Source organism: Phasianus colchicus, chromosome 10 (assembly GCF_987193195.1).
Source record: "Phasianus colchicus chromosome 10, bPhaCol1.hap1.1, whole genome shotgun sequence".
NCBI classification, from domain to species: Eukaryota; Metazoa; Chordata; class Aves; order Galliformes; family Phasianidae; genus Phasianus; species Phasianus colchicus.
Genome location: NC_143445.1, coordinates 9,970,578 through 9,992,903, shown reverse-complemented (window position 1 = coordinate 9,992,903; position 22,326 = coordinate 9,970,578). Strand labels below are relative to the sequence as shown.

At 39.2% G+C, this 22,326-nt stretch overlaps 2 protein-coding genes across 2 annotated transcripts in view; both read left to right on the top strand.

Annotated features, from left to right (window-relative positions):
* The window catches only part of IRS1 (insulin receptor substrate 1), a 49,707-nt gene extending 34,242 nt beyond the window's left edge, over nucleotides 1-15,465 (top strand). Inside the window, exon 2 of the mRNA XM_031596361.2 lies at nucleotides 13,053-15,465. The gene's annotated coding sequence lies outside the window, so the exon portion shown is untranslated. The remainder of the gene's footprint in view (nucleotides 1-13,052) is intronic.
* Nucleotides 15,466-17,920: 2,455 nt separating this feature from the next.
* Nucleotides 17,921-22,326, top strand: part of LOC149916599 (uncharacterized) — a 135,259-nt gene continuing 130,853 nt past the window's right edge. Inside the window, exon 1 of the transcript XR_016469593.1 lies at nucleotides 17,921-18,575. The gene's annotated coding sequence lies outside the window, so the exon portion shown is untranslated. The remainder of the gene's footprint in view (nucleotides 18,576-22,326) is intronic.

The window sequence follows — 22,326 nt, the reverse complement described above, 5'->3', positions numbered from 1 at the left end:
CAGCTAAGTTTTTTATCATTATAATTATTTTGATAATGTGCATTATAAGATGATTTTATTAAAAAAGTCATGAATGTCTGTATTAGTGTCTATAATTTAGGTGGTAGAAAACCAGAACATCTCATTTGCTAGTATTTTTGACAACTTCAGTGTTCGAGGCTAGGGACTGGGTACCAATCCTCCTCAGTGGAAATTCATTGGAAAGCTTTACCTGAGACAGTCTGACGGTCCTCAGGGGAGCTCTCAGTGGGACCAGTGTACCTTCCACCCCTTCCAACCAATACTTTGAACAGCTCTGATGTGTTGCACATTTTGAACAGTGTCCTTGAAGTTTGGAAGGAAGTTATCTCTAAATTTCAAGTGCTGTCTTTGTTTGAAAGCCATACTTTGTTATGTCAGTACTCCAAATAACTGAAAATTGCCAAGTTGTATTTACAGCAGAACTTGTTGCATCTTTCAGTTGTTATTTCCCAGAGCAGGGGCTCCTGCTGCACTGCACTTTGCCCACATCCAAGCTCCACACACCTCAGTGCATCATTTCCTAGCAGCTGTGACTTATAACCAGAAGAGAATCAGAGACAAAAAGGAGCATTGGAAAGGTGGTTGTACCTTGCTGAAATATCAGCTTGCTGACCTATGGAAAGGAAAAGTTCTTGTTTGTATTTCATCATATTGTCTTTGTAGAGCTAGATGTCTATAGATGCTGCAGGAGCTCTGAATCCCAATTGTCACTGTTCTTAATTAAAATCAAACATTTCATTAAGTTTTCTGCCTAGTTGGTGGCTGGAAATGAAACAAGTTTGACAAGTTGAAAGGAATGTTTTAAAGAGATGGTGATGATGGTGTTACTGAAACTGTGGATAAAGTGTAGTAGAAAGCTGTCATTGCCAATATGGGAAGCAGTTTTCTGTGGAAAACAAGTGTTCCTTGTTTTTCCTCCTCCCCCTTTCAGGACAGTTCTTATTTCTGAGAGTACTTGGAAGAGACCTTGCTGTGAAGCTTCATTGCTTTGAAGCCTTGGATTTGAAAGTGTCTTACCTTGAGGCTCACTCCAAGACATGGCTGCTGGTTGTGATCTTACTGCAGCTTGGGTTACCAAGGTCCGAGCAGCAAGAGCTTTCTTGAAAATAGCATTGTTGTGTGTCACTGACACTGGTATTTTTGTTCTGCTTTTCAAGGTGCCTCCTTCCAGTACAGGTGTTTGTTTGGACTGCACTCTGAAGCGTATTGCAGGCTTCCAATTTTCAAATGACGTCTAGAAGGCCGAGTGGAACATTGCCCTCCTTGTTTGATCTCCCACATACGATACAGAAACCCTGAAATTTCATATAATATTTAAGAATTTAATACATTCTTTGCACATTACGTAACAGTAATAGTAGTGACAAAATGCTGCTCCAAGCAAAACTGCTTATGCAAACAGATGATCTGTGAGCAGTGGAGCTACTTCCTATGGCTTTTCCATTTATTATACTACCCTCTCCTGCCTCTGCACACCTCTGCAGTCCCTACCCGGCGTGGTGCTGTGGGCACAGGGGCTGCTGGAAGCACTGATCTCCACCTGCTCTGCTGCCTCTGGCTAGTGCTGTGCCTCTGAGAAGGAATCCCTCACTCGTGGAGTTTTACACAGCATAGAACGACTCAACATATCTGAAATTTTTTATCTTTGCCAAAGTTAAGTTGAATTTTATGTCCTGTTTAGATGGTCTGCTCTTTATTCTATCAATGATATGATGAGCTCCATTTCGTCAGGAAACCAGACCAAAGAAACCAGTGCAAACTACCATAGTGTGGCAGGATGTATTTTCTGTCTTTTGGCATCTGTGCTGCTTGTACTGTTTTTGTGCTAGCTCACCGTGTTTCTGCTTTGCTGCAAATGAATGCCTTTGCCCTTTGACTGGCTTGTTTAACTGCCAGTTGTGCAATCCAGTTATACTGAAGGAAAAGAAAATATCTCTGTGCCACAATTACTATTTTCAGGGTATTTGAATCAATGGTTGTTTTGCGTGTGGCTGAACTTTCTTGAAGATTTCAGCAGTATGATACAGTGTTAGAAGACCTGATGGTAAAAGGAAGCACAGGTGTCAGATGTGATAATTTGTCTTGAGGATATTATATACAATATAGGTTGTCCCTATTCCTAATCCTTCTTGCTTCTTTAGTGCATGTCAGTTTTTGACCTGCTCAGGACTAAAAGTAGGCCTAGTTCTGGAGATAAGAAACCTATGCTCCATTGTCAGCTGTACTCTGAACTACTAAGACACATAGTTTCAGTCACTGCCTTTTAGATACTACGTCATGAAACCATTCCGAAACTGTTACTGATGCTCTACCATTGAACTTCACAGTGTTCCAGGAGGTGTTTTTTTTGGTTGGTTGGTTGGTTGGTTGGTTGGGTTTTTTGCTACATAGTGTGTGTTTCTGAGTAACATTTTGAATTAAGTGGATATAAAAGACTGATTAATGCAGTCCATTCTTTTGAGAGGTTTAGCTGTGGCATCAGTTACACCCGTAATCACTGAGAATGTCAGCAGCCCAAGAGAAGTTCCTCTCTGGGTATTCAAGTTCATGTCCTAGGTCACAGAAACAAAGAGAAATTCCCATTTTATGAGATTCTATAATGTAGTCATACTATGTAATAAAGTTGAATTGTTATGTGTTTTGTTAGGGTTAATGTTTAATAGATGTTTTTAATCACTGATTAACCAAGACACCTTAATGGTGTTTTAATGAGATGTAATATCACGTGCAGATCCTTTTGTGTGCATGCTAAGCCTTTAATCTGTATTACTATATGCTTTAATTTTTCTGTTGACTTACACTAATAACTTCTAAAAGGTTATCCTTAACACTAGATGTGACAACTGATGGAAGATTTATGTGTCACAACAATACAGTATCTATCATCTGGTGAGATACTGACTGATATTGTGGTGAACAACTTCCATTATATGGAGAGAATTTCTCCTTGGTGTGCTTTTTAGAAAAAAAGGATTACTGAATTAAAATTTTTGGCTGCAAATTCAGTGATGAGAACAACTTTTACCTACTTTGACTTTTGCTTGTGTAATCGTAGTCTCACAATGCTAGGTTGGTGTTGAAATTAAGTTATTAATGTGACTGTTGATCAGTTTCCCATTGGAAATCATAGCAACCGAGCAAGTAAAGACTAGTCCATTTAAGCTGTTCATAGCTTTAAAATACGGTGTTGGCAGTCATTCAGCCTTTTAGGATTTCACTGAGCAGAACTCTAAAGAAACAGCAGCAGAGAGCTTGGTTGTCTGGTGTTTATAATTTGGATTTAACTCACAGCTGTATCCAGATTGGCTCTGAGTGCCTGCCAGGTGCTGCTTCCTCTGCCCCTCAACTTCCAGCTTGAGATAGCCCCATTGTTTTGGATCAGACTTTGGTTTCCTTTGTGCCCTGTCATCACCCTATATTTACTGTTTTTTTGTTACTATGGTTTCTGAAAATAAATTGGATGACAATTGTTTTGAAAGCCTAATCTATATACAAACATCCATTTCAGTGCTTAATGGCAGAGTGGATAATTCAGCCATGAACTCAGACCTCGTTAAAGTGCTCAGTAATATTTTTGAGGTTAATCCCATTGCAGTCCGGAATATCTTCATCATTAGATCAGTGCTATTAAAGGATGGAACTTGTGCTCTATGAATAAAAGTGTATTTTCTTATGCTGGAATTTTGTTATTTTTTTCCAGTTAAGAATTCTATTTTCATGTAGTGTTTCCTTAATTTTACAATTGTGTTTTAATGTGGAATATAGGAAATTTTCAAATGCTTCTTAGGTTTTTTTTTAGCATTGATAATTTTGCCCCTGCCTCATGCGTATGCATTCTCATCGTTTAAGACTGTATTAAGAATAGAATTGAATAGCATAAAAACATTGTTTCCTCACATACAATGCTTTCTTTTTCAGTTTGTAAATAGTATGGAGGGAATGAAGCAAGTATTCATTTATTTTTATTCTCCTTGATATATGACTGGCCTAATACTGTATTTATAGCACAATGTCCAGATGCTGCCCTGCATCCATCATCACGTGGGCCCTCTGAAGATGCTTGTCACCCTGCTGTCTGGTCCCTGACAGCCTGCCCTCTTTCATCAGGTAGAAGTTCTCAACTCATGGTCAAGGCACTGAGAAACAGGAAGATAAGGAATGAACATCATTCCTTAGATATTCAGCTGTATATGTTTGAGACATCACAACGTCTTTTTCCTCCTCACTGGCAAATTTCATTTAGATAGTAAATGGGGCAGAGAGATATTTTATCTATTTTACGTGAGACCCAGACAGAGCAACTTGAGTGGAGCAATGTAGAGAATCAAACCAAGAACCAGCTTTAGATTTCAGGTCTTCTAGGTGTGTCCTTAGGCTCTTGTGTCAAGGTTGTGTTCTTCAGCCACAGCACTCTGCTGCTCAGGAATTTGTGAGCACAGAGTTTGTGGTGCTTGAGATCTCAGTTGTCAGTTTTAAGTGCCAAAGGATTCTGAACGTCAGATTTGAAGTGTGGAAATAGTAATTTCTCAGATGGACTTGTAATATTTATTATCTTTTTGCTATACGAAGAAGAAAATGGGAAAAGCAGTTAGTGCAATTCATTTGGTATTAGGCTTGCCTGATATTTTGGTGAAAAGCTCAATCTGTGTTTAATTGTTCTCCAGTACAGCTTCAAGTTGTAACAAACTTTACTGCGTATTTTTGCCTCTCATCAAAAGCCATCTCCTTTTACTTTAATAAAGCACTATTTCTATTTTCTTTTTTGTTTCTGTTACAGCTCTTTATTAAGGCATGGCAAGTGATGTCAAAATAACGTATACTTTGCAGCCACCTTAGCTTTCTGAGCCTTGTTATATTTTTTTCTACTTAATGGCATTTCATTTCCTTTAATCCCCTCCTCTGCTTTCATAGCTGGTTTTTGAGAATGTGTTTGCCAGTACCTCCTTATTATCCTTATTATCCTTTTTGATATTTAATGTGCTGTTGTTGGGAATTGAGGAAGTGTTTCATCCAAAATCACTGCAGAACTTCCTTCCCACGCTGCTGCCAGAAGTGCTGCAGACTAGCTACTTAATTTGCACTGGCAAAATTTCAAAGGGAAGGTCAACTGGCCAGGTTATCCCCTGCGGGGCTTCTGTATGTCTTCCTTTTAAATGCCATTTTTCTTCTGCCTTGTTCCCCTTAACGTCCATTGGGAGGAAAATGGCTTTGGCTAATCCGAATGGTGCAAATCATTCCTTTAAGGTGGAACTCTTACAATTTAGAGTGTATCACATGGTTTCAAGGTACTTAGAATTAATTATGTAGGGTTTATTGTTGTTTTGGTTTGTTCGTGTTTTTTGTTTTTCACATATTGTAAAAAGACAGTCTGGCAGAAAAATGAGCATTATAAAATAGGGTCAGAAAAGCAGAGGGGAATTGGCAATGTTTGGCTGCAGAAATGAGGAAATAGACTGAAATGCAGAAAGGCAAGTGAAATACAAATTAACAGAAAAAATAATGAACTTGAAAATTGGGTGACTGAGATGTATTCTGATTTTGTGAAAGCTACGCTGCATTTTATGAGTTACTGAGCTCTACTGTTGATATAATTTATTTGCTATAGTATGAGCACAGCTTCAGTGCACTCAAGTTGGTCAAATTTAATTGTGTGAGTTTAAATTGGCACCAACTGAGGGTGTGAGAGTGCATCTAAAGGTGTGTTTATCATCTGCTTCCCTACAGGGGGAGAGCAGTTCTAATGGTTCCCAGCAGTGTTGAGTTTACTGAATTCTGAACTACCCTAAAAGTTGTAAGTAAAGCAAAAGGAAGTAAAAAAACTCCTGCTAAGAAAGTTCCTTGGGGAAATAAATAGCGTAATGAAGATGTGTTTCTGGATGCTGCTATGCTGCTTGGTAATGTCATTGATACATGATCGTATGTTTCCTAAATAGTGATTAATGTTCTCTTTTTTTCAAGGATGCAGGCACACACAGTGCATTTCACCTTTGCTTTCTTGACCTGGCAGTGGGTTATGGGATCACTGGGGGAGCATGTATATCCCAAATCTGTCACGGTTAGACACTGAAAACTCAGTGAACTGAATAGCACAAATTCCAAAATAGTAAATGACCCCTTCTGTTGAATTTGCTACTGTTTTTGACTCTTAAAAACAGAAGCAGTTTTGTCCCATGAAGACTGAAGCTAGTAACTAGATGGTGCACATTTAGACTTTGATATCCTTCTCATTAGTGCAGCTGTGGGGAGGGGGGAAGACATTGGGCTGTGAGTGGATCTATCCACGGGACACCAAAAACAAACAGTGCTACCAGGTGTATTACAGGAGCTCTATGAGAAGATTTGGTATGAACATGGATTATCAGTTTAGAGAGACACTGTGTTCTTAGGCTTGCTATTAATGTAAATATCTTCAGTCCTGAAACAAAAAAGAATTTCTGTTCATGTATGTTCAACTCAACCCTGAGCTGAGTATTTGGCCTGGGCTTCTAACAAAGGAGGGAGAAAGATACTGACTTTCTGTCCTTACAAAATGGGAAGAAATGAGAAGATCAACCCACTTACAGCTTAACTTACTCTTCCTGTATTTTACATTTCATTAAGAAAGAGAGCAACAACAAAAAACAAATATTTAAAAAAAAAAAAAAAAAAAACAACTCAAGAAACAGTCTGAATCTAGGGCTGCATCTGTTGTTTGTTTGTAATTTTTAATTGTTAGACAGTTGTCTTGTTGCATCACTGTGAGAAATAGAGAATTTCGTTATTAAATGGACTGTGTAGAATTCAAGGTATTTCTGTTTAAACTTTAGTTGCACCTTGTTTGTTTTTGAAAAACTTAAGAAAAGGAAAGGCTCAATAGTTTTGAAATAATGAAAGATGAAAGTATTTCACCAGAAATTCAAATCTTTGGTCAAGTCAGTTTTGCTCAAACTTCTAACTGCATAATAGAGCAGAATACTTTAAATAATTTTTCTGTTGTGATTTGTTTCCTCCAATATCTTTATATATCAGCACCAACAGCTGACTTGTTTCCTGCTCCTTACAGGTGGAAGTGGCCAAATCTAACCTCTAATGCTGTTGCTCTCTCCTAAGCTAGATGTTTGCTGGCGGTCCATCCTTGGTTTCCTGCCTGTGGCAGCAGCCTTTCCTGCTGACTGCAGTGATGGGTTAAGTTTTGTCCTGAGTGAGCATAAATCAGGTTGATACACTGTAAAGTTGAAATCAGATGTATGAACTCTTTGCTGAGCAGAAGCTCGTCCAAAGAATGTCTGTGGTTTACTTGGTGTTTTCCTTCTATGCTCAGAATACAGGAAATGAGAGTAAGAGCTTCTTTAAGTGTGAGAACCTGATTCTGTTCATCATCTTGTTTTAAAAGTCTTTGTTTTGCTTTGTTTTTCCCTGCCGTCTTTCTGCCTTTCTGGAGAAGATGGGAATGAATTTTGTTTGAACTTTTGGCAGAAGGCTGTTTACTGTTTATTACTAGGCCTGAGGTTCCTCCATCAGTAGATGATAGTTTATGTGAAGAAGAAAAAACTGCTCGGTCTGGTAGGAAAGGATTTGATAAACCAAATCACCAGTAATTCTCCATTTATGCCGTTCAGGAGAAAGCTGAAACAGGCATTTTAGGCTACAATGAAGAAAAGCTCATCTAGACTTACTAAATGTAGATTATAGCCTGTCAAGTTAAATAGCAACGTTGTAATTACCTTGTTTAGTTCTATTTTGAATTCCTTTTGTTAGAATTCAGACCGCAATTAACATACTAGAGCAACCATTGTTTCTTCTTGCATTCCTTTACTCTTTCAAGGTCTGAGTGAGATTGGGAAAATTGTACCATATATTTGCATCTCTTTGAAAAGAAGTTATCTGAGCTAGTTTAACTCTTGTTTGGTGTTTTTAATTTATCCAAATGGAATACTTCCCATATCTGTGTGAATGTTAGTAATGCCAAGAAAAATGTAAACAGACACTACTTAAGATCATGACTATGGCGAACTCAAAAACATGGATAAATTCAGCTTATAAGGAGATGTGCATCAATTCATTATAGCTAGATGATGATTCCTGCAAATGTCACCCAGACAAGAGCTATAAATGAGTATTTCAGCACTGCTTAATATATTTAACCTGTGTCAGATTTCTAAAGACTCATAGTTACCTGGGCAGACAGTGGGTGCCCAGGCTAAGTGCAGACTGGGTCTTGTGAAGTTCTGCACGAGTCTTTTGCTGTATTTTCTTAATGGCTGTCTCTTTAATTGTGACCCTTTGTTCCTGACCTTGTTGCTCTGCTTGGTAGTTGTGTTCATTATGCACTAAGTCACTTCTTAATCTGTACAGAGTAAGATGTACTACGTGATCCTAAAGTAAACAAAAATGCATTTATTCCTTTCTATAATTTCAAATAAGATGGTGGTGGGCTAGGAACAGTTTTGAAGAGTACGTTTGGTTGAATGAGTCTGATGGAAGAACTGCAGCAGTCACGTCCTGTGCACATCCAGAAAATGCACAATATGCCGAGCAGCTCCAGCATTTGGGAGCACTGTTTTACCTCAGTATGTTCATCAGATGAAGTAGTTATTTGACAAATTGATCACGGGGCTTCAACAGGAACTGTACATTACCTTCTTTTTAAGTGGAAGGACACTTTGGAAGAACATTTCTGTTGATGTTTTAGGTATAGGATGTGTTGTTAGTTTTTAATAGAACATAGAAGATGAAATTGGTGGCAGAAAAGTCTTTTGTTTGAAGATGACTTGAGTTTTTGCTTTTGTTGCTATATTTGCTCTTTGGTTAGCTTTTGTAGGAGTAGTTTATAAGGAGGGAGTAAGTGGTAGCACTCAGAGTGTATTTTAACAATACATCTACTTTACTTACAAAAATTCAGTTAACTTCAGGAAAGATACATTGTGAAATTGTCTAGACCTTCTGCTCACTGAGAGTTAGAACTTTAAATATGCCTTTTCTCCAGTTCCCCCATAATGGAAATAAAGAGTGCTATCGGCTTATTTTTAGTTACTGGATTTAAGAATGGGACTTGAGCTGTAATAGGAACTCCAGTTGGTTGTGTTGTATCCAGCCTGGACTAATAGATTGGAGTTGAAAGCGTTGCCAGCTGGAACATGCGTTTGTGTTATCTGCATGTGTGTTGTAACAGATGTTGAGCAGAGGCTGCTTGTCAAAGGTACATTGTAGTAACTTTTAAAGATCCTTGTTTGTTTCAGTACGGTTTTCTTGCATCACTAATTTTTTCCATAAAGTCAACCACGAACTGCATTATTGGGAACTCCAGCTAAAGCTTGTGGTCAATAGGAAATAGATTAAACACAGGTTTTCCCTTTTCCATGCTTGCCAACAGTGATGTCAGTGGTTTTAATGATCCTTACCTCAGCTCACTGTAGTCCTAGTGCTCTCTATTAAAACACTTGCCTTCCACACTGTTTTTATATGTTGTTAAGGAAATGCTTATGGTTGTTGATAAGAAACAATGAGGTATCTAGCTGATGACTTCAGTACCTTATAAGGTGCTTCCGCCTTGAAACATATTGTAATAATTCTCTGAAGAGAGAGAAAATTATGCCAAAAAAATAAAGTATTCTTTTGAGTCTAACAAAGAACATGTGTACACTAAAATTGAGGATGGTGCTTTTTGCTAGAAGTTATGCGCAATCAAGAATTCCCTGGATCAAAGCCTTCCAGGTTGACTGTCGGCAGTTGCCCTGGAGCAGCAGCTTTCTCTCAGAAGGGCTGCTTTCTGGGCACTCTTGTGCAGAAAGGCAGAACAGGCGCCTCTGTCATCTCATAGCAGCGGGGGTGGTTGTTCTCTGTTACCCAGTTCTTCTATTGCAGAAAGAGATTTTTAAGAGGAGTTGGGGAGATGAAAACAATCATTGCGGTCAGTAATCTCACAGGGTGGATAGCGTAGTCTTAATTTTTTTCTGCTTGTGAAATTAGAAGAAAACTTCTCCTTCCCTGTGTTCTTTGGTTTTGTTTTTTTGGCTTTTGGGTTTTTTTTTGAAATCGTAGAAAACGTATAGCAGGTTTTACACATGTGCATTACCACCCCAATAACTTGAGTTAGGGGTTGTTACATTAAATTGAAGTTTGAAACTTGGTGTTGTTTTCTTTTGTTAGGCCAAAATAATAAATAGTTTCTAATGAACTTCTGTATCTTGGTGAGCAGTAGGAATTCTTAAAAATAACTTCTAAAAAGTACTTCTTAATGGTGCCGGTTACAAGGTGACTGAGTTTGTGAACTGGAATATCCGTAGTCTCTAAAATGACTGATGATGGCTGAATTGTGGTCTGGTAATATTTTTCCTGCTTGACAAGTAGTTTTCCATATTGTACTTCTGGACATACTGGAGGTGCAATAACAAGCAGGAAGACAGGGCCCATGTCCTGCCTCCTCTTGTACTGGCAACTGAAGTTTATATGAAGCACAGCCCGGTTCTGTTCACACCCTGCATGACTCTGTCTTCCTCTGGAGTCTCAAGCTCTCAGATATTTAAACCTGCTGTGTTTTTTTGTGTTTTTTTTTTACTCATTTACACATGCTCAGGACTTCTAAGATTCAAAGATGCTGTAACTGTGATTTTCTTCAGTACTATTTGCTTAGTGAATTCCTCTGGGAAGTGTTTTCTTTTTCATAGAGACTTGTTAACTCTTTCCTCATTTACTCTCGTGACTTCTTAAAATAGCAGTTGCAATGTGTTCCCGATTGTGTTGGCTGAATGGGTGATGAATTGCATTAGACAAAAGCAGCACCCTTGGCAGTCACAGGTTTTGTTTTCTAGATTATATATTTCAGTTGAGATTACCTGAATGCTAGTGTAGAAATGTCACTTTCTGTCTTGATGTTGCAAATTATTGTTCAAATATTTAAATCTCTTAACACAATAAGTTCCAATGATGTAGGACACCTGTCTCCTTCATCTTGCCTTGCCCATGCAGAGAAGCTGAGACTGGTGGCCTTGCCAGTGGTCACTAAACTCCTCCTGCAGCCCTGCTGCACCCAGGATGGGAAATGGGCAATTTGCACACATTATGCTTCAATTTAGTTTAAGCCATTTCTTCTTTGTCATTAGTCTTTATTAATACAGTATGGCATTACTGGCTAATTTTAGGTCAAGCATAGTTGAAAGCTGCAAAGCTCTGCAAAGCTGTATATAGATATTCGGCTCAGAACATTCCAGCAGGTTGCAATACAAGTGCAAAAGAAAGTTGAAAGTAAATAAGAGATCTGTGAGATAATTCTCTGGGGAGTTTTCACAGCATACCACACATCACTTGCAAGGATAGGCTTTCCTTTCACTTGAAGGACCTCAGAAAATAAATTTGTTTCTTGGCCAATTAAAGAATATAGGACAGGAGGTCTTTTCAGTTTTTTACGTCAACATGTGTTTGGGAAGTCTTTATTTGTACTGAGGAAAATACACTATTTACCTATATTTTCAGGAGCTTAGTTAATATTTAATATAGAAATAAACACATATTTATGTAAAGTCTAAGCCTTGCTTCATCAGTTTTTATGTGCAACTCCCAAAATGTAAATGATGGTAGTCCTCTAGCCCCAGTGAAAACAAAACCGATATTCATTTGTGGGTGTGTTGTTCAGACTTCAGTGGGTATGGCTACATCCGGCTGTGGTGCAAAGAGAGAAGCTCCGGGGCTGTGTATGCTACTGCATGGAGGCTGGGATGCAGTTGGATTTAATGATCTTTAAGGTCTTTTCCAACCTGAGCAATCCTATGATTCTATGTGGCTGCCTGCTGGTGGGCTCTGTGTGGGCCTGCAGCCGGCCAGGCCTAGAGGCAGCTGGAGCTCTTGCTGGTGCCCTGATGTGTGATTCTGACCCTGGTTCTTCCAGCAAGGAGACCCATGTCCTGCCAAGGGCTGAAGAGCCTGCCAGGGGATTCCCAGTAGGACACCGAGTCTCACTCCATCCTCTGTTGCTCATGTAGATGTACCCGGAATGCAGAGATGGGAGAGGACTTTAGGCATCTGCATTATGTGCTAGATTAGGACAGCTAGAGCTGAGATGATGAGAATCATCCAGTGGCACAATCACAGAATACCCCAAGTTGAAAGGGACCCACAAGGATCCTCAAGTCCAGCCCCCTGCTCCACAAGGACCACCCATACCCCCTCTCTGAGAGCAGTGCCCAAATGCTTCTTGAACTCTGGCAGCTCAAGGCTGTGCCCACTGCCATGGGATCTGTTCTGTGCCCTCTGCCCTCCACGCCGTTCCCTCGGGCCCAGTCGCTGTCACACAGAGCAGAGCTCAGCGCTGCCCCTCCACTCCCTGTGGGAAGCTGCAGCCGCCATGAGGGCTGCCCTCAGCTCTTCTGCAGCTGCACACAGTTCTAAAGATGTGGATCAAAAGCAACTTTTGGCATTTGCTCATTAGTAAACCTGTGCTGTGGAACATCATAAGTAATCCTTATTAGGATTGCAGTACCTTGTTATTTCCATAGTCCTCTGTCAGAGAAAGAAATAAAATGTAAATACATTTATGGACTTTAATAGGATTTTCTGGGTACAGTTATTTTCTAATTTGTGTGTCAGTGGTGAATGGTGGTGCTGCCCCCCCTGATGCTCATTCATCCTTCTCAAGCAAAACATGGCATTTGCAGGAAGCCCTGCAAGGAGGCCCGAGTCTTCCACGTGTTGCGCAAAAATGCCAGCAGCAGGATAGTTGTTTGACCTTTTTTTTGTTTTGTCATAGGAGTTTTTCTGGGGCAACCGGTATAGACAATTAAATTGTTTCTGCTTAGGTGAATCTCTTGCAAATCTAAATGTATTTCCGACTGCTTGTAATTTCATTGCCGACATCTGTTTTAAATGCTCTTTAAATTATGCTTGAGTACAGTTCAAATGTGTATGCCATAATTTTTCAAGGTGCTAACATTTTCAGTTTGAATGATAACACTTTAAATAGGAAAAAAAAAAAGTGAAAGATGTCGGGAGAGATGTGATAATTATAGGAAAACTTTACAGTGCCCATGATGCTAATTTTCTTTCTCTTTCTTTTTCAGAATGATGACCTATACAACCTCAGCAAATCCTTCTTTTAACTCATGGGTATCAAGACTCTAAATGTTTCATGTTACCACAACTAGGACCTCACCTTCTCCTCCTCCTCTTCCTCTGTAAATGGGTACGATGCATCCAGTTCAGTTTGTTTACTTTACACAAACCTCAGGAGTTAGTTGACTGAGCTGCACATCCTGTGTTGTGCCAAGCAGAAGCACTGTGACACCTGGACTATGAGTCTCTCTTAATCCTCTACCGTAAGGACTTAGCTGGCCACAATGAACTGATGTGCCCACCACTGTGTCATGGTGAGAATGGGTATTTTACTAGCACATTTACACAACTTCATTTGCTGCTGAAAACCTGTATGACAAATCATCCTTGTAAATTATTACATACAAAACTTAATGTTGGTTGAAGAGTATTAAATATTTAACATAGGTTTTGATTTATACATGTACTTTTTTAATTAAAATGTAACTTTTCCTACAGCACATCTTTTTTGATGTGGAACTGAGGTATACTATATTCTGTTGTAAACAGAGTGGGAAACCTAATTAAAACAAGGCTTCTAAGAATAGAGTAGGGTACTATTCTTGTTTTAAGATTGTAATTCAGAAAATAATATAATACGAGTCATTGGTCCCTGGGCCTTGATTGTACAGTCATATTTGCTGATACTATCAGTTGTAAGATAACCCTGATGCTGAACTGATTTCTTTCCAGAAGAAAAGTAATTTTGTACTCCTTGTAAAATAATAATCTGTATTAACTACAATGAAGACAAACTTTACTGTACATGGTATTTACAAGTGTCAACTTGAATTCGTCAATTGCACAAAAACTGACAAAAAATCAGAAAAATAGAAATCAAAGTCTTCCATTGTATATATTGTAAAGAATAGAAATTAAAAAAAAAACAAAAAAAAACAAAAAAAAAAAACAGAAAACCACAAAACAAAATGAAAACAAAGGGTGAACTTTTCAAATTAACTCTTTCCTTGGAATGAAAATGTGGGTGTTTGTAAATTCTGGAAATCTCTTTCTATATGTAATAAACTAGATACTGTTTTATCTGCTGTAGTTTGTTTGTTTGTTTTTCTTGGTGAACTGTCTCAGATATCTCAGATTGCCCCGCTGTAGCTTTCTTTGATGTTGCCACTGTGCCATTAAGGATGGCTGTGGATCACTACTTTTTAAGAACGTTAAGTATAGTTAGAAGTAGTAGGGAGTGCGCTTTGTAAAGGACCAATGAAAAACATTCTGCCTTTCTGTGGATATTTCACTAAAAATCTCGTTTCATTGTTCTGGTGAATTTTCAGGATACGGTCCTCCTTCCACTTACGTCTGTGGGAGAGTTCTAAGCAAGTTAAATCCCTGAAAGCAAAATAGCAGCATGAAATTTAAAAACAGCGACCAAGATGATTGTCTGGAAGTCGGTGCAAGAGAAAGAATGAAGAAGAATTCTTTTATGACTTATTTCTGTGCTTTACTCTGGCTCTGTGTGTATATTGTTATTTTATATGTAGCATTTGCAAAGTCTTGGTTCTTTTTGGGTCTGGAGAAGTAATGAAATTGGAGATCTCAAAGCAAAATGTTGTTAACATGATAAGAGAACAGGATATTTCAGGTCCCTGTTGGTCATCGCTCTTGCTTCTGCAAAGCAACTTTATGGACCAGGGTGCATTTGACAGAATTCTTGTTATCAAGAAAGGTAGGTGCTCAGTGCACCAGCCCTCCATGGAGGATGGGAGGATGGCTGTCAAACCCTCAAAAAAAAAAAAGAATTTATTTCCCCTGAGATGTTTACGATGTCTGGGGCTAGGATGAAGTTAGTGCAGTGTCCTCTGCTGACTGCAATTGAGCAACATCCCCTTCATCTACACTGTTTTTTCACCTGGTTTTTTGCTCGGAGGCTTACCATTCCCCTAAATGTACTGGTATTGTTGCACTTGTAGATTCACTTTTTGACCCTACCAAGTCAAAATACTCTGCTGAGAAAATTTTTACGCCTTAAAATATTTTAGTCATTACAGATCACTGGTGACAATTACGTGTGTACTGATGTTGGCAGACTTAAGGATATTGGTGCATGGTGAGGTTGCAGCCTAAGATGGACCTGTGACTGCCAAGGGTGCTGCCTTTGGAAATCCCGTCCTTTGCTGACAAAACAGTCTCCACCAAAAGACACTGATGCTGATCAGTAAACGAGATAAGGCATCACTTCTATATGTAGGAAAGGGCAATTTAAGCCACAAGAGCTTGCAGTTGCTCTCAGAGAGTTTTAGTATGTTTTTTCATGAAGAACTATTAATATGTAAGAAGACAGGATTTAACCTGCATGTGTTCAGAAGTAAAACAAAACAACCAATGGAACCAAGTCACCCTTCTCAAACCCTTCACCTACAGCTTTCTACAGTTTAACAGTTCAACATAAAAGCTTATAGTGTTGATTTGATTGCTGAATGTTAGCCCATGTTGTGCGTCCATGTTAGCCCATTAATGCACCTTGGATAAAACAGTATTTTATGGCCTATCAGATAGTAAGGCTCAGATGCTCAGGAGTTTATTTTGCTATGATTTTTTTTCGAGTGGAAGTTGCTGATTATTATTTGAGTTTCTTTTTGAGTCCATTACTGTGACAGCTTCAGTTTTTAAAAAGGACTATATTGAATGCATTTGTTAGTGCTATTGGTTGAAAATGAATGAGGTTGTAAAAACAGTTTGAAGCAGTTTCCAGAAGTACTAGCAGTGCTTATACACTTCTTCCCCCCACCCCGATAATTGTTGTTTTAAAACTTGATTTGTTGCTGAGTTGATGCATGTTGTGGAGTTCTAAATCTTTCTAGTCTTTTATATTATCCTCTTTAATTAGCATTTCAACTGTCATATGTCTTCTGTAATGTTTATGATGTTTTTCCAGCAGAAGTACAAATTCAGAAAAGAAAAAGGGAACACCACATTTATAGGCATGCTACGATGCTGCAGACTTACTTTCTGCATATTTAAGAACTAAGCATCCGTGTCCATCTTGCTGCCAGGTGACTTATAGTTGAAGCTATTATTCATGCCCTCTATTACATTCAAGGGCTGTGTAATGAGTAGTATGTGCTGAAATGGCTCCTATCAACTCAATGTGTTCCGTATTTTAGTTACATAACTCGGCTGTACAATAACAGAGATTAATGCTGCAGTATGCACAGCATTCACATTTGCTTTTGAAATGATTAGCTGAAGCTGGTACTTGGTAGGAGCTTAAGTACAGCATGTCAGCTAATGATTGAATCAGCCTGGATAGATGCTTGAATGCTTTGTTCTGCAGCTTAGCTCACCTAACCTAGCTTACTTAAAAAAGTGAAAATGAGCAATAACCGACCCTCACTCTCTTGAAGTCATTTGTCCATCTCCCACCCATCTTTGGGTGCAGTATGTGTTTTTTGTCTGCAAGCCTTAAGACTTATTCACTCATGTAAGGTGACAGTATTTTCACTCTTTCAGTTCATCTTGTGTGTATCTGTTCACTAGTAATTTAATTTGGATACAACTTTGAATATACCATAAATGAACTTTTTTTGAACCTACTGGATGCCCATATGAAATTTTCCAGGCTATAGGATGGAGAATGGAAGAAAAAATGGGGAAATGGAAAAAAAAATAGGACTTTCAGTTTGTAGAAAAGCACTTTCTTTTTTTATCTTCTGTCCTCTGAGATGCTACTATTCACATAAAGGATGAAATGAGGAATCTAGCTGGGATGAGGAGGACCATGATCTGTCCTGTTCACTTCTTTCCAAATATATGTTCTGAAAGAATGTTTATGCATGAGAAGAAAAGGTGGAGGCTAATTTAAAAAAAAGCAGCGTTGTTACAACTTCTGTGTTAAAATATTTTCAGATTGCAAGTTTTGAATTCTACATTTGGGCTAGTAGCAATGGGATAATTAAATGTTTGTGTATGCCTGTAGTGGGTGGGCCCCTGGGAAGGGAGGGCAATAGGACATAGGATGCCTTGTACCTCATAATTTGTGCCAGCAGGATGATGTTTTTGTAAGAAGCTCTGTGACGTTCTGATCTCTTGATCTGACTTGATTGGTGGTTTGAAAAATGGTGCTTTGCATAACCAAGATGCATAGGGGGGAAAAAAAAAAGGTCATGGAGAAGTGACTGCATTGGAAATTCCCATGACATTGCACAACCTATGGAAAAGTTCTTATTTGGTGGGTACCCCTCTGGCTGCTGGGACCCCAGTTTGCCATTTCTGCTGTATTATGATTCTTGACAGTAATATTTGGAGACTGGGAGTAAAACAATAAAATAAAATCTATGTGCCCTCTATAGATTAAACCAATGGAATACATCGTCTTGGTGTAATCAAGTTATCTGTAGGCAGATAAATAATGCTGTATCAGAACAAGAAGAAGAGTCAGTGTGTCATGGCTGAAAAAAGTTACTGTGCTTTTTCAGCTGCTTTCAGGCCCTATGTTTATCTAATGCAAACGGAGCACGTAAATGAGTATTTAGAGGAAAAAGACCTGACTGAAGAACTTGCCTCCTGTGTTTGCAGAGGGTAGAGTGTTGCAGGGAAAACAATTACAACAGCACTGATGCCACAGAATCGATAGAAGTTCAGGAAAACTTCTGCAGCATTTTTGGAGATGAAAGGTTCCTCTTTCAAGGTCTGTTCCTGTTTGACAATTAGAATTTTCTGGCATTGTAAATATATTTCACGTGGGAGTCACAAACTCAGCCATTTTTGTATAGCTTATTTCTTTAATTTTAGAAGAAATCTGACCCAGTTTGGCTCCCTGCTTTTGTGATCAAACCGTCCCCATGTGGCAGCAGGCCTGAAGGCCGGGCCGCTGCTCCTGGCCTCAGCGCCAGCCCTGCTTAGCTAGGAAGCCATGGCTCCTGTCTCTCTTGTTGTTTGTCTGCTTGTGGTGGTGGTGGTTGTTTTTTAAGAAACCCTATTATCAGTTAGACTAAGTAAAATGTCAGTCATTCCATGAATTGTTTATTGTCAACAAAGTATTGAGATGTCAGAGTATTGTCCTCCTTGCTTTTACTTGGACAGTGGGACGCTGCCCCTTTAAATTCCCTCAGAGCGGGTAGCGCTGCTTTGCCACATCTCTAAGCATTAACCAAAAGAAGGTGTAGTATTTATAACTTTATCAGTTTATTGCTTTCCCTTCAGCTGGTGAATTAAGAACAGTGTTTCAGTTCTTCTAAACTAGCATTTGGTTATCTTTCCCTCAGCACAGCCCCAAGCTGCTGTGCAATGTAGCTGAGTGTGCTCAGCTCCTCAGAGGAGGCGGCTTTACCACACTGTCTGGCTTTCCTCAGCTACATGGCAGAGTAATCTCACTCATGTCAGTTTGCCTTTATCAGCAGTGTGCTTTGCATTAATTTCAGCTTCCCAGCGTGCCCATGAGGGCCATAGTGCAGTCTGTGCTCCCTGGCTTCCCTCAGTAACGCAGTCCCATCTCACCCCTCCAGACTCAGTGCCACTTGGGCATCCTGCAGCAGAAGGTAAGCTGAAATTTTGCTCTTTCTGCCAGAAAGCAATTTGCCCGGGCTTCCTCCTTGCCTGGCTCTCTCCGTGGAGTGACCTGGTAATCTGTTGGCTCAATGCCAGTTCCTCAGTCATGTGGGTAATTCTGAGGGTTGCCATCCGAGGTGAGAGATAAGGAGAAGGACCTGAACATGACACATGTGTGTGAAAGATCAAGGCACTTCTGCCTGCTGTGTTATTTTTAAAACGCGAGCTAACAAAGACACAAGCCGTTTGTTCTCACCTCCTCCTGAATAATGTCAGATAAAAGAGTTAATATTATTGTCTTAGTTTTCTGTGTGCAAAATGAGTGTGATTTTGCCTTCCTCGTGGAGATGTTGGATTAAGTAAAGAAGCGCTCGATTCCTGCAGTGCTGGGCTGCACAGAAATACTTATAGAGAGAATATGTGAGCTTTATTGTTGCAGGGCAGTAACACTACTCAGCCCTTCATCTCTCTCCAGGTTTCACTCTCCACTTTAATACTTCCTCTGTTCTCTTCAGTGTTATCTCACTCACTCAGATCTCTTGGCTGCTGGAAGGTCCCATTCTCTGTCCCATGATTAGCTCAGCAGTCCCTTGCTCTTGTGTTTCTTTTTAGCTGTTGTACAGTCAAGGTGTTCTCACTGGAATGTGAGCATTCGGGCCAGGTTTGCAGTTCTCAAAAACCTTCTTTATAATCTATTAATGGAAGTCACACTTGACCCTGATTGAGGAGAGCATGCCAGCAGAACTTTCTGGAGACATACTGTGAGTAATATCACTGAATTAACTTGGACATAAATGACCCAAGAACTGGGAAAAGTGTGAAACTCTTAACTTGAAATTGTCCTTAGTGTCAGCGAATCATGCAACTACAGCCTCTCTGATTTTAATGAAAGCAGATGGGCACACAGCATTTTTTTATTTTTTTATTTTTTATTTTTTAAATAAAGCTATTTCTCCACAGTTTAGAATTACTTTAGTTTAAAAAGGCTCTGTCCTCTCTGGTATCTTTGGTTGAAAATGATGGCCTGGTGGAATACTGCGTGGCTTTGTCTGGTTGGGTAATTTTGCTCCTGATCAGCTATATGCCCTGATTTCCCTGGGTGTAAGAACTCTGGAGGAAAAAAAAGAAAGAAAAGAAGCAAGCTCACTTTAAAACAACAACGACAACAAAAACAACAACACATGTTTTCCTGAGTACAATCTGGAACATGATAACATAGGTCACAATATTACTCAAAAGGTGGCAACTTCCAGTGTGGGGCAGCAGCCTTAATGCTTATTTGGGCTCTATTAAAGAAGTAGCAAGAAATTAGCAGGCTAATTGCTAAGTGAATTGCTACTTTCTTTTAGGAGCAGTCTCTTTTGCCCAGTGTGTTTGTTAAACACTTTGCTAGCTGGCAGTACAGTGAAATTGTTGTTAATGAAACTTCCATCACTGTAAAATAATCATGTATCCTTGCCAAGCAAATACCACTGTGATAACAGTGAGGTGGGTGTACCAATCCATTTTCTTAGCAGTGTTGTTATTTATGTATTTGTCATATATAACAGTAATATAAACTGATGTCATACAGGTTAGTTCTTTTAAGAGCTTTGAAGAACGCTTTTTTTGCTTGGTATTTTTTGCTACTTATTACCTTTGTATGCATGCAGAGTTGAAACCACTTTCAGAAACTTGTCAGTGATTGATCACTTCACAGTAGACATTCAGATAGATGTTCTTTAATCAATTCATACTTGATCTTTCTGTAGACACTTAATGTGTCACTTTCTAGAAATCAACAGCTCTTTTAGCTGCAGGGATTGCCAGAAGTTATTTCGGGAAGCCACACAAAGCACATGCTCAGTCTGAAAGAAGACAAGGCTATTACTTAAAAGCATTGAGCCACGAATGGCATACAATTCACACAGATAACTGCCATTATTTACAATACTTCTCTAAAAATACTTCAGTAGTAATAATGAGAAGGAAACAGGAAAGAAAACTCAAAAAAGGAAATAAATGGTGAGTCTGGTATTTCTGCATATTCTTGTTTTACCCAGCAAACGTGTTTTTGTGTCTGTCACTTCCATTCATAATTTCTAAGACTGACAAAGTGAACTTAGCTTGTCTTTAATTTAACAGCCTTATTGTTCTTGTGTGATTCCATCTTTAGTATACCTATCTGGTACTCTTGCTGTACTGCAGCACTCTCAGTTAAATTGTTGCTTCTCTTAACTAAATTGACTCTCAGAGTGTAAGGATTTGTGCATTCTCATTAATGGTAAAGGAAAATACTCTAAAAAAACCCCTCTAAGAGCAGGTTTTACCTCCTGTGCTTCTGCAGAGGAGAAAGGTCACAAGGGTTAAAACAGGAACATGATTCTGCAGTGGTGAATACAATGGTTCCATATGATCATAACTTTAAATTACTTCTACAACTTCATCACTGCCAAAATTAATCAGGGTAATGTATGGCAGAGAGAACTGAACTATTCAGACATGATAAGGTGTCTTTACTTCCTAAGGCATGGAAAACAACATTCATTTTTGAGAGTAAAATAATTCTCTAGATTAGTAGTTTCTTTTGAAAATAATTATACCTTACAAAATAATTTATAAGACATTAGTGTTTGTCTGTTGTTTAAATTCTAAGACTGCATAAAGGAGGAGGGAGTCAAGAGGATTCTTTGCTTAGAAGCAAGGGGAGAAATGTATCTCCCTGACAGTGTTTGAGACAATAATGGGAACTGTATCTGCGTTTGTGTGGGAGAACATCATGCACAGCTCCCATAAGCCAGTGCCATGAGGCACAAAGCAAATAAGTACTTCTGCAATTGTAAATATTGATCAGTCTGTTCCCTAGTTTAGGGTCACTTGAGGAAGTAGAGAATAGAGATAATGGTTCCTCAAACCAGCAAAATTTGGCTGAGCAAAAGTTGGACTGTAAGTCTCAAGCTTGGACATGTGTTTATGCCAAGGAAACAAGAGTTTAAAAACTGTAGCCAAGGAAGATTGGGAAAAGTCCAACCAAATCCACAGCCACCATCATCTTTGCCCACGAAAACTGCATTGACCAGAGCAAAGCTTGTCTGCTGAGGTCACCGGTGCCTGTAAAGGTGCCATGAGTGACTGACCGCTCTGCCGCCTGGCTCTGCTCCAGCAGTGACAAGCTGCATGAACGCCGGCAACCTGGGCTGAGAAGTTAGGGGCCACTATTCAGGTGTACGAGGTCAACATACCTGACTCAAGCAAACATGCATTTGGCTGCAAGTTCTGAATGCCTGTCCTGGCCACAGTAGCAGACAGAACATGTCATTACTAAGTACATTCCTGCAGCCCACACAAAGTGGTCCCCGTTTGGTTTTATAATTTATGAATGTGTCTCTGGGAATAAACATAGGGCTTGTGTGCTCCCAGCAGTGTTTAAGGCTGTATATTGGTTGTTTCACTGCAGAGCAAAATCCTCACCACAGATGGTAGCAAGGCCAGAGATGAGCTTATAATGAATTATGTTAATATTTTTCCCCTACATAAAGTTAGATTTTTGTAAACGTTCCTTTGTTTGTATTTTTTCTTCTATACAGAATTCCTGCATCCTCTACACCTGTGTAGAAAATGTACCGCTGCTCTTCGAGTGACGTGACCTAGATTTTAAAACAAAAACAGCCCAGGAGGTTTTCAGCTGTAGGCTTACATTTTCACTGAAACTGAACTTTCCCAACAGTATGTTGGCCTTGATAAAGTTCTGGAGCGCGTGAG